A 12,660-nucleotide genomic window follows, 5' to 3' on the forward strand; every position below is an offset into this window, starting at 1 on the left:
AATTAAAACTAGACTTGTAATTCCGCTCCACTACGATACTCTACGTTACGCTCCAATGCCCGTTGTCAGTATAATGTGACCGGGTGGGGTGTGTTGCTTGGTGTCTTCGGCGGCATGCTTCAGTGATATAGCACTATAAAAAGGGCAAAAGTTCCACTATACAAGAAGACACTACATGAATATACCGCAGTCTCCCAAAACACGCACCACGCAGAACATACAAGCAACACACCACATACATGGGAGGCCGTCCTTACATGACCATAGCTGTTAATGGGACGTTAATTAATCAAACAAACAAACAAACAAACGCTCCAATCAAGATATAACGATGCCCCATTCGAGGTCAGCTCAGCATGACTTCTGGCCCAGAATCGGAACATCTCGGGACGTACTATTATCTGTTTACACTTCCGAATGAATCAACCACACCGAAGATTCCGTAGGCGACACACTAATTGACTAACCATATAGGGGTCATGCTGAGGTGACTCCGAACGGGGCATCGTTAGATCTTGTATTGGAGCGTAACGTAGAGTATCGTAGCGGAGCGGAAGTACAAGTCTAATTTTAATTACATTGTTTGAAAAAGATGCCAGCATTCATTTCCTGTAAATAGTCATGTCGCCCAAAAGAGCTCAACGAAGCGAAATGCATATGGATACTGTGACGAAATGGAGTTATCAATTGACATAACAACAGGTAGAAAATAAATTTAATCTTTGACATGTGGTAAAAAGGTCATCCGAACATGACCCCTTATGGGATGGGGTCAGATCCACTATTGATAGGAGTGGTTATAAGGATCTGTATTTTAATCAGATTGTGTGTATGATTTATTATGGATATTGTACTTTTAGCTTAAAAGGAGTGTTAGTTTGTTTGATTAATTAACGTCCTATTAACAGCTATGGTCATGTAAGTAAGGACGGCCTCCCATGTATGTAGTGTGTTGCGTGTATGTTGTGTGAGGTACGTGTTTTGGAAGACTGGTATATACTTGTTGTGTCTTCTTGTATAGTGGAACTGTTGCCCTTTTCACAGTGCTATATCGCTGAAGCATGCTGCCGAAGACACCAAGCAACATACCCCACCCGGTCACATTATACTGACAACGGGCGAACCAGTCGTCCCACTCCCTGTATGCTGAGCGCTACGACTAGTTTACCACTTGTTCGTAAATGCGACCCGATAGGGTGCTTGATGTATTCGGCGGCATGCTTCAGTTATATAGAACTATCAAATGAACAACAGTTCCACTATACATATCATGAATATATAACGCAGTTTACCAAAACACACATTTCATACACAGTACACATCACATACATGGGAGGTCGTCATTATAGGACCCTAGCTGTATAGGCAAGTTAGGCAAGTTATAAAGCAAACAAACAAAATCTAATCACAATTGATGACATCACAGCTATGTTTTTTAAGATGTTTTGTGGTTTTGCTATGTTGCCAATAACCCGAGAAATGAAAAATCGTTTATATTATGCTAAAACTATTCATGAAGCAATCAAAATGCGTTTAGAAAATAGACATTGGTTATTAAGAGAATGCATTAAACATCACATATAAAACATGTAGAATGGTGTCAGTATCACATGAAAACCACTTCAATTTGCGAAAAGACGACTTTGTTGGAATCTTTACACAAATCTCAAATTCTTATTGAAGGAATCTTTACCACAACACCTTTTAGTCATTCATTCTTATTAATAGGGTTTTCTTTAGCTTGCAGTTTATTTCTGATTTGATTATCTCACCGCAAGTAAGATTGAAAGGATATGGGTCTAACATAACGTTGATATTGAGAAGACACTTTCAGTCATACTGGTTTTAAAATGTTAATAATAATATTAAATATCAATGCTGTCGCATATTCCAGAATATACAATTTCAATAAAGTTACATGTTGTGTCAATGGTTTCATTTTATTACAGCACTGACATATATCGGCATATGCAACATATACAGTTGTACAAATGACATTTATATTACCTCTTGATTTTACTTTCTGGCACAATGCATGTTAAAAGTCCTAGAAGACCGCTGCAAAGGTGGCATATTTTAGTGAGATAGCACTAAAACAGGATGATAGGGTAAGAGTTCCACTAGTGCAAGGAGACACAAACGAATATACTAGCCTCCGAAAACATACCTACCATCCACATACGGGGAACTTTGCGGTCTTAAAATGACCATGGTGGATAGATAACCGTTGATCTCATAAACTATAACCAAACTAAGTAATGTTTAGGGCTTTCATCTAGATAAATACTACAACATTCCACGCTTCTATTATATTCTTCCCATCCCATAGATGTTTCGTGTTCTAACGTTGGATCAATATCATACAATATGCATATGTTGCCAAGTGGCGGTTTTAAAAAATCTGGGTACAAAATTCATTATGCACACAAACTATTCATGAAGCAATTTACAACCGCATAAAACGTCGTAGACAGGAGACTTGGAGACCCCAAAAGAACACGGATTATTCATATTTCATCAGTGTCAAGTACTTACAAAGAAACTCTTTAAGCATCAATTTTAAAGCTGACATTTTCAACATTTCTGTATGTAGTTATGAATAAGTGAACACATTAGAAACATTACAGAAATAGTTATGGGCTTCCTGTAACGTTTTTAACATGGATGGATAAATGACCTCTATAATATTACAAATAACATATGACGTATTAGTATAAGAAATCAAAGTGCCAAGGCCACTCATAGATGCTTTGAATGAAGGACTCAAACAAAGGAATAAAAACATGGTTTTTCAGCATTTAAATATTGAATTTAGTATACTAAGTGTGCAGTGTTGAATATCGGAGTTTAATAAGATAAAGTAACAGTATACCGTATTTGTTTCATGATATTTAAAGTTTTTCAATAACAATAAGTTGAATAATTCGTTTTCCTGAAATAACTGAAATAAATTGTATATTAAATTATTTCTGAAATAACGATTTCAACATCAATTGAAACCGTTCAGAATCTGAGTATTATTTTTTGTAATTCTTTATTAATTACTAAATTATCAATTTCATAAATGTCTCTTCCATGACAAAAAAAGTAACAAGTCAACATATCCGTATCTTAATATCCGCTTAACACTTAAGAATATTTTTGGGAAAATATAACATTAGAAATATTACCATTTTCAGAAAACTACCACGAGTTGCTTTGACGACTTTTGCCTAATAAATCATGGCCAGACACTTTTACCAAATAAAAGGTACATTATTTCATTACGTATATCACTCGGATTTCTTTTACATCATGTATTGTATCGGACTTTAGCAAGTCTTCGTAAGCCTAACAGTTAACTGGTTGGCGACATATATTATCGTGAGTTTTGCTTTGCCGACTTTTGACTAATAATAATTCATGGCCATGTACTTTTGTAAAATAAAAGGTATATTATCTGGTTCCTTATAACACTCAAATTTCTTTCGAATTCATAAGAACGCTATCATCAGAGATCTAAATAGTATAAATTCTGTTATCATCAAGAAAACTTCATGCAATGCATCGGACTTTAGCAAGTCTTCATAAGGCTACCGTACATTACACGGCAATAAGTTCATTATCATGATATTTTGTAAGTTTATGTTGATAAATGTTGTACTTTTTCCCTTTCAATATAACGCTGTTGTCGATAAACAAAAGACACAACTCCCAGTCACAGAACAAGAGGAAACTCGTCCGTCCTCAAAACTATTAATTTTTACTGCGCAATAATATCACCAGATATAGTTCGTCAATGCAACCAACACATAAAAAAAACCTTTATAAGCGATATAAGAACTTTCTTTCGCAGTTACCTTCCTAAAATTTGATTACAATAAGCGATCATTACCATGAATTACGTAAAATTGAAATAAGCATATATAATCCAAAATCCACCGAAAGTGTGTCGCGGAGGAAGACAGTGAAGAAGGCATTGTTTGTGATTTTTGGGAGACCAGTGTTCTCGGAGTAATACCAATATCATAGAGTCCCAACTGAACACTTAAAACACTCCATCCATGGTGTATACGTATGTACAAATTCAATGTATGTTGTTTAATCTGAACATTGGGGTTTTATTTTTTCATATCATCAAATATTAGGTGAAATGAACAAAACAACTTTAAATTTTCGTCGCGGAGTGGTTTCATTGTTTTGATGTGCACAGGCTCGCCGAGCGTACCTAAGAATGCTGTTTCACAGCATCAAAAAATAAATAACTCAATATGGCGTCATACAAAATAAAATGAAAAAAGACGCGTCCTTATATGCAATAGCTGAAATAGAATTGTACTAGATACTTACGATGGTCCATATGCGTCTTGTCAATAAAATATACAATTATTAAAGAAACGAAGTTTTTTGGCAAGAGTTTCACACACACAGCAACCACAAATTTAAAAGGAAGGCAGAATTTTACAAAAAAAAATTAGACAAAAATCTTGACAAAATTCGACTGCTTTTGTGGTTGTGTGAAACTACTGTCAAAATTATTCTGCTTAAGTGAAGACGTATTGTGTGCCATGGTAGATAATATATTACTGCGTTTTACTCAGGTCGACAGAATTACCATATATGGAACAAGACAAAATTCCTGTGAGAGTAATTCCCCTTGTAGTCATGCACGTGATTTGTACGGATGTTGATCAATGGGATTCGTTTACGCATAGCAACGCGTAGTAGTTTCAGGCGGTACTGTCTTTAATTTCCCCTGCGAACCACAATTTTGAGAATTTAATTTTTAAATGAAATCCATAGTCTGTATTTATAACGTATAAACATTTTCACCGCACACCGATTTCGGGAAATTCGGCGTTTTTGAACAATAGTGATTTAAATCTTCTGTTTTATATTACAGCTTATGCAAACAATCAGTACGTTATCAGACCTTTCATTTTAACTATAAACAAACTCAATAAACAAATGTTGAAGTAATAAGTAAAATACATAAAGTTTATTTGTCACAAATTATTTTGGATTTTCTGTTCGTTTACTTTTATGATATTTTGTTTCAATTTTACGATACATTCACCGCATATCGTTTTCCAGAAATATGACGTTTTTGAAATGGTATTTTAATTAAGAGTTTGTGATAATCAGAAACAAATATTAGAGAGACAGATGTACCTATGTATGTGCTTAGGGGTTTTTAGATTCACTATCAAATAATACAGCAGAAAAACTTTTATCATACGTTACAAATGTTACACTAATTTTCAGATTTTACGATTTTAGAAAGAAGATGTAGTTTGCAGTACGATTTTAGATATTAAAAAGAAAAAATCTAATAACTATCCGGTCGACTGTGTCATGTATGTGTAGAACTTGCAGTAGGGTCTACTTAAAGGGGGGTCTGCGTAGAAAGGTTCCAACAGCAAAGAGCACAAACTTTATTACTCCTCTAAAATACCCTCGTCATAGATGAAGATTTGTGCTTATGGTGATGTCAATCGACTTTACCTAGGGAACATCCTTACGTCGTGTACGAGCCCTTACTTGTGAATAAGACGATAGTAATCGAACAGATCGATCTAAGATGCGCTCTGAGATCTATAGGATTTATCTTTTGACGTATACTTTCTGAGATAATAGAGACAACAAAACTTTAAAAAAATATAACGCCATCTTGTTGACCGATTTAGCCCAAACACGAAATGCACAACTACTAGGGGAACCTAATTCTTCGTGACTTTCTGAGAAACGACACTAACTTAACTATCACATGGCGGCCATCTTGGCATTGGTCCCAAAAAATGCAATATGCAAAACTTTTTATGAAAAGAGATTGATCAAACTTTCTCGTGTATAACGACTTTAATATCAAAATTCCAAGAGGGCTGTGAATCTTGTTGACCGATTGAACTTAAAAACTAGGGCCTAGGGAACTACATATGTAAAAGAAAACTTTAGTGAGCGATACTCAAGAATTTTAACGGAAACGGAAGGATTTGAGAGAAAATGTAGACCCACGGACAAAAAGCGATTTGAATAGCCAACCATCTGATATTGGTGGGCTATGCAAAAGAAAAAGAAAACTTTTGAGGAAATTTTAAATGATTGGAGATAATGAAACATATATTAAGTAAATACATGTATGCATATTAAGTACATGTAGTAGTCGAACAGATACGTGAAGTATGATAGATTAATGATCGTTATTCATAGTTAAAATTGAATAATTACACACATATTGATTGTTTTGTTAGATTTATTAAAGATATACGTGATTCAAAATCACTTGCATTTCCCGAAATCGGCGTGCAATGAAAATGTTTATAATTTATTAATACGCGCTATGGATTTCATTTACCAATTATATCATCAAAATTGTGGTTCGCAGGGGAAATTAAAGACAGTGTCCCTTGAAAATACTTCGCGTTGCTATGCGTAATAAGCGAATTCCATTCATATATCACACTTTCCATTGACCAATGTGCGTACAAATCACGTGCATGACTACAAGGGGAATAACTCGCACAGGAATTTTGTCTCTTCCATATATAGTAATTCAGTCGATCTGTTACTATTAAGGAAATTTTAACTAAACAAAGACAAAATTTATGAAAAGACTTTGGCATAACAGTGGATGAATCTAAAAAACAAAGGCGTCTGTCTACAATTGTTACTGCATAAAACATAAAACAGGCTAGCATTGCGAACTTTTTTGCATAAAGTGACATACGGTGATCGATAGCTTGATCATGCACAACATGTGTTGTCCCAATATCTACACTTATATAGCCGAGAGAACCAAATAACCTTAGCCAGTTTCAGTTAGAGCTAACGCCGACACTAAAGTCTGAATTCTTACCCATGGGAAGTTTTTTCTGTTGTTTTCCGTGGATATTAACCATTGGCTTTAAGCATAACAAGTAAGTGTTTTTACGATTTCATTTATCAATGTTATTTACTTCCATGGCTTTGACATCCCCTGTAAGTATTTTAAAGTATGAAAGCAAAAATGTATTTGTTTTCCTTCAGTGTGCTTTTGTTCAGGTGCGAGAGGTACCCCCTTCGTTGAAATAATATGAACAGAAGTTTATGAATTAATGGGTTTATATTTTTCGAATTGGTTTTTATCGACATTGAATCGACCAAATTAGCTATATTTTAGTACAAGATTTTATCAACTTTCACCATCGTTTATAAAATGTTTATCATGAATTGTGATACACTAGAGAGTACGAAGTCAATCACAGCAGTGATAACAGCTACCAATGTTCGCATTAATAAACGTGCCGAATTGTAATTTCCATTCTGGTTTAAGAAATTAAGGCCCTGTTTAAACTATAGAGATGTTTTGTATACCTATATATCACTTCTTAGGTATACTTGGACATAACTTAGTTGATATAAAGTGTCAAAGCATCTGTCCTAATCTTTAATGTTGACTTGTAATGTTGTAATGTTTGTAGATTGACGACTAAATTTTAATTTTTATTATTTGTTTCAAGTTGTTAGTATTGTTTGTCTTGACCGGCCCTTTACATAAGCCTACACACTGGTAGCTCACCGTTGGCCACCGAAGGGCCCGATTAGCATAACACAGAGTTCTTTTTAGCTTCATGTCATGGATGCGTGGGCTGGCGCGGGGTCCGTCGTCCGTCCGTACGTCAACATTTCCTTCAAAATCGCTAATATATCATAGAGTTCTGATTGTAACCAAATTTGACCACAAACATCATTTGGGGGAAAGGGAAACAGAACATTGTATAAATTTTGGCTCTGACCCCCCGGGGACAGAGGGGCGGGGCCCATTAAGGAACATAGAGAAGTAAATCCTATATAAATAACCTACAAAGTCATGGAGTTCTGCATTGATTGTAACCAAATTGTAATCACAAATCGTTAAAACATCCTTGTCTGAAGGGGAACAGAACTTGTAAAAATTATTGCTCGGGCTAGTCCCCCGGGGCAGGAGGCGTAGGGCCCAATAGGGAAAATAGAGGTAAATCCTATAAATCGCTACTTGTCATGGAGTTCTGCCAAATGCCTCCCTTAGCACTGCCTCACTTTTTGCCTTTTGAGTTGAGCGTTCGCCCCTGTGGGGAGGCTCTGGGTTCTGTCCCCTGGCCGAGACACACCAAAGTCTATAAAAGTGGTAGTTTCTACTCCTGCGTAGCGCTCAGCATAACGCGAGTAGGACGACTGGTTCGCCCGTTGTCAGTATAATGTGACCGGGTGGGGTATGTCGCTTGGTGTCTTTGGCGGCATGCTTCAGTGATATAGCACTATAAAAAGGGCAACAGTTCTACTATACAAGAAGACACAACACGACTATACCCACAGTCTCCCCAAAACTCGCACACATAAGGGATTGGATTTTCGCCTTATCTGTTAACCCATGAGCTTGTATGGAGCAATTACCTCTCTTAAAATTATATATCTATGTGGGCTCGCTTATTGAATATGTTTCATTGAGAATGCACCATTCAAGCATGGTTAACTGTAAAAGCGAAATCCAATCCCTATATTATACACTAACATATCTTTTTTTTATTTATATCTATTGCAATATAATTCGCTCATTTAAATATGTTTTTATGACGTAAATATTCAATAAAAGTCGGTTCTAAAGTGGGAGAAGACTTAACTCAAATTGAACAGCGAATGATGACACATTCAAACATAAGTAGAATCTTAATACATACGGCGTTTACAAAAGGTTCAATAATTTTATTGTAAAATAAACATGACAAACAAAGTTAATTTCAAGGATTATTTGATTTAATCAGATCAGAACTTTAAATTATATATATATCAATACAAATAATAACATAAAGAATATGTACACACATGTGTGAACTCAGGTGACCGTTTATTGTGCACGAGGGTGAAGCTGACGCACGCTTACACATTTTAGTTTGCCGAAGTTGTCAAAACACCGATTTTCAAGTAGCTCAATGTGTTTGAGATGCCGTCTGACTTGACGAATATTACATCCTTGGGAGCCATTGTGATTATATAATCTACATCCATCGCCATCGATTAGATGAAACAAATTCACTTGTGTTCGATGGATACAATGTATTTGTGGTGACGTGTTACTGTCAACACGTGGATTACTAGCGGTGCATGTTTTATAATACACATATTAAATTCTCAAAGAACAAAGACAAGAGGATATGTTTATAACTGACCTCTATCAGAGGGTCTCACGCCCCCGTCCACTCCAAAGACTCGATCGTTGGACGAACACAGACACAGAGGTAATGTTTACATTTGACACCCATCATTTTTAACAAAAATGAAAGCACGTCGCTCCGGTCGGGATATTTTTCCGTTTCTTTATACAATTGTTAATTTAAAAAATTGTTTGAATCATATATAAATATAAAACATGTATATATTGTTTACATTTTTCCAAAATTCTATGAAAAACAACAATATTCACGTAATGTTTCGTCAAACTGTAAACAAAAGCCATGTGTTTCTTTAAAAAAAAGTAGTCCTTTTACGTTGCATAGAACATTTTCATACGCAAGTTCAAAGTTCAATGTTACCATGCAGTTATGGTAAACAAAATCGGCTAGTATTAGCGTATAGTGACCAAGCCAAGCAAGTGTAAATATACACGCATCACACCGCATACATGGGAGGCCGTCCTTACATGACCCTGGCCCGATGGCGTTCTCGTATGCGAATGGGAGGATCGTGTCGACAACCGATATGGAAGCCGCGAAGGTGAATGGTCGAGAAAGAAAAATCGACGATTTGACAATCAATATTCATGGTGATAAAGTATGTTACATTGGGGTGGTTCTTATTTATCCTCACCGTGAAGCTTCTTACGTGGAACACTCGTGGGGTAATGTATGGAGCCCCACTGCTCGCTGATATTTTGAGAGATACAGACATTGCTGTTATTACCGAGCACTGGTTACTTCCAGAACAGCTCAACTTTCTCGATACTATTGACAGTAATTTTTGAGTCGTTCGGACGCAGCGATGCACGAATTCCAATCGAATTGGAACTGAGGACGCATCCCCGAGGGTTTGGTGGAATTGCGATACTGTGGAACAAATGTTTGAAGGTATCTCCTCTTATTAATGAAGGGAAACGATCGTATTATAGGCGCGTCGATACAACTCGATGACAAAACGTTTGTATATGTGTTTGGTGTTTTGATGCCGTCAACTAACTTATCGATGGTTTTATATCGAGAAACTCTTCAGACTTTAAATGATTTATATCAGTTTATATAGTGAACAAGGGCAAGTTATAATTCTTGGAGACTTTAATGGACACATATCTAAACGCTTCGGTAAAAAGAATATGCGCGAAACCAACGACAGAGGAGCACTTATTGAAACTTTCATCACTGAGAATTATCTCGTATCGGTCAACTCACAAGAATGGTCGAAAGGCGGCAATGTAACGTACGTTTCATGGGATGGATTGAATAGTTTCACTGATTGACCATTATTTTAATAGAAGCACAATACATCGACAATGTAACACAATGTGTTATACACGACGATCATTTTCTAAACGCGTCAGATCATCTTCCTGTGTCCTTTGAACTCCGATGCGCAATACGAAACAAGCCTCGAAACACTTCGACTACGGCAATACATTGGAGGAAAATATCCTCAGAACAGAAAATAGTTTACACTGAGAAAGTCTCGCAGTCGATCAAAAAGGTTATCAATAATTACGAGAAAAACTGTAATGAGCTTGACAGATTCGTACAGGACATTGTCTGTGTTATCAATGATGCATCGAAAACGCTGCCAGTTAAGCAATATCGTAAAATTATTTAAAACCCTACTGGAATTTTGGAAGTGTCAGACAATATCACATGAACATGAGACAATTCCGTAGAGCTTGGATAGAGAATGGTCGTCCGCGCGGTATGGAACATACAGTGTACAAAGACTACAAGAATTCTAAAAAATATTTTCGTAACGCATTAAAAGAAGCAAGAGAACTTTACGAACAACAGCAGCTCGATAAGCTACAGGAAGCGGCCGAAATCGATGTCGGCACATTCTACAAGGTCGTGCGTGCACGTAGATGTTCAGATAAAAAAAGGTTCAGGACTAAAAGTTGAAGATAAAATTATTCGTGACTCCGATGAACTGAGGAACTGTGTGGTATGAGCACTACAGGCAACTAGCTCTACCATCTGAGGAAAAACGATTTTGATGATATTCATAAGACCAGGCTACAAATGGATATTCAGAACATGGTTGTCAATAGCTATGAGAATGAAGATGGCATTTGTGATCGCTCAATAACTTTAAGAGAAGCTGAAGCAGCAGTCAGAAGTATGCAAAATGGTAAAGCCGGAGGCCACGACGGCATAGTAATCGAACATATCCGTTATGGCGGCAAAAGCCTACTAGAAGCGATTGTTATGTTGTTTAACCAAATACTAATCAAAGAGGAATATCCCGATCATTTTAAAAAAGGTATAGTTATAACACTATTCAAAGGCGGAAATAAAGATAAACTGAACAAAAACAACTACAGAGACATTACATTAACATCGGTTCTACAGAAGTTATTTGAAAAAATTCTTTACCAACGCATATCAGCTCGTTGTGCCGAAATTCAGTTCCCACATAAATTACAACAAGGATTCAGACAGGAATGTGGCAGTATTATGGCCGCATTCACGGTAAAGGAATCAATCTGCCATTACATCGAAAATGGGTCCAACGTATTCGCAGCTTTCCTGGACAATGCCAAAGCATTTAATAGTGTATGGATAGACGGGCTTCTACACAAAGTGTACAACTTAGGTTTCAATGGAAAATTCTGGAGAATATTAAAGAACTCATTTCAAAACGTAACATCACGCGTATTATTTGAAGATAAACTGAGCGAACCCTATCCGGTCAAGCAAGGGGTCGGTCAAGGGAGAACATTGTCAGCCTGGATGTTTCTCGTTATGATAAATGATCTTGCGCGTGACCTTGATGACGCAAAATTTGGCCTACATATTCAGACATTTACACGTTCCTTGTGTTTTGTTAGCCGACGACACTCTCGTATTGGCAGGTAGTATTGCAAAATCTACAAGCTCAACTTAATATCGTTAGTGCCTATGCTAAAACCTGGAGGCTAAACTATAACTCTTGCAAATCTTCGCTGATGCAATTTTCTCACAAGAAACGAAATGCCAGTTATCCTACAGCAGTGTGCTCACTTGGAGGCGCAATAATAGAATGGACTAACTCGAAAGTTTACGCGGGAATTACCTTTTGTTCTGACCTTAAAGCTGACGTTGGCATAGTAAACGCGTGTAACAAAGGTAGACGGAACCTCAACAGTTTAATAAGTGTAGGTATTTATCCTGGCGGGTTAAACCCTCTAAAAAGTGCAAAACTCATTAAGGCAATTATCATACCAGGTATTCTCTATGGATGTGAACTTTGGGCGAATACTACGCAGAAATCGAATGATATATTGAATACAACAATACGGTACGCTGCGCGAAGATGCCAAGGCTTTGAGAAAACATCACCCTCAGCTATAACTGCCAGGGCTATAGATCTACCTGACGATATATGGTCGGATGTGGAAGTTAGGAAACTGTATATCTATGGAACAAGCTGTGTCGTGCTAAGTCGTCTTTTGTTTGGAAAACTCTCTTTATTATTCGTTTATGTACATTTATGTTTACGCCA

This window comes from Argopecten irradians, chromosome 15, assembly GCF_041381155.1.
Source record: "Argopecten irradians isolate NY chromosome 15, Ai_NY, whole genome shotgun sequence".
Lineage (NCBI taxonomy): Eukaryota > Metazoa > Mollusca > Bivalvia > Pectinida > Pectinidae > Argopecten > Argopecten irradians.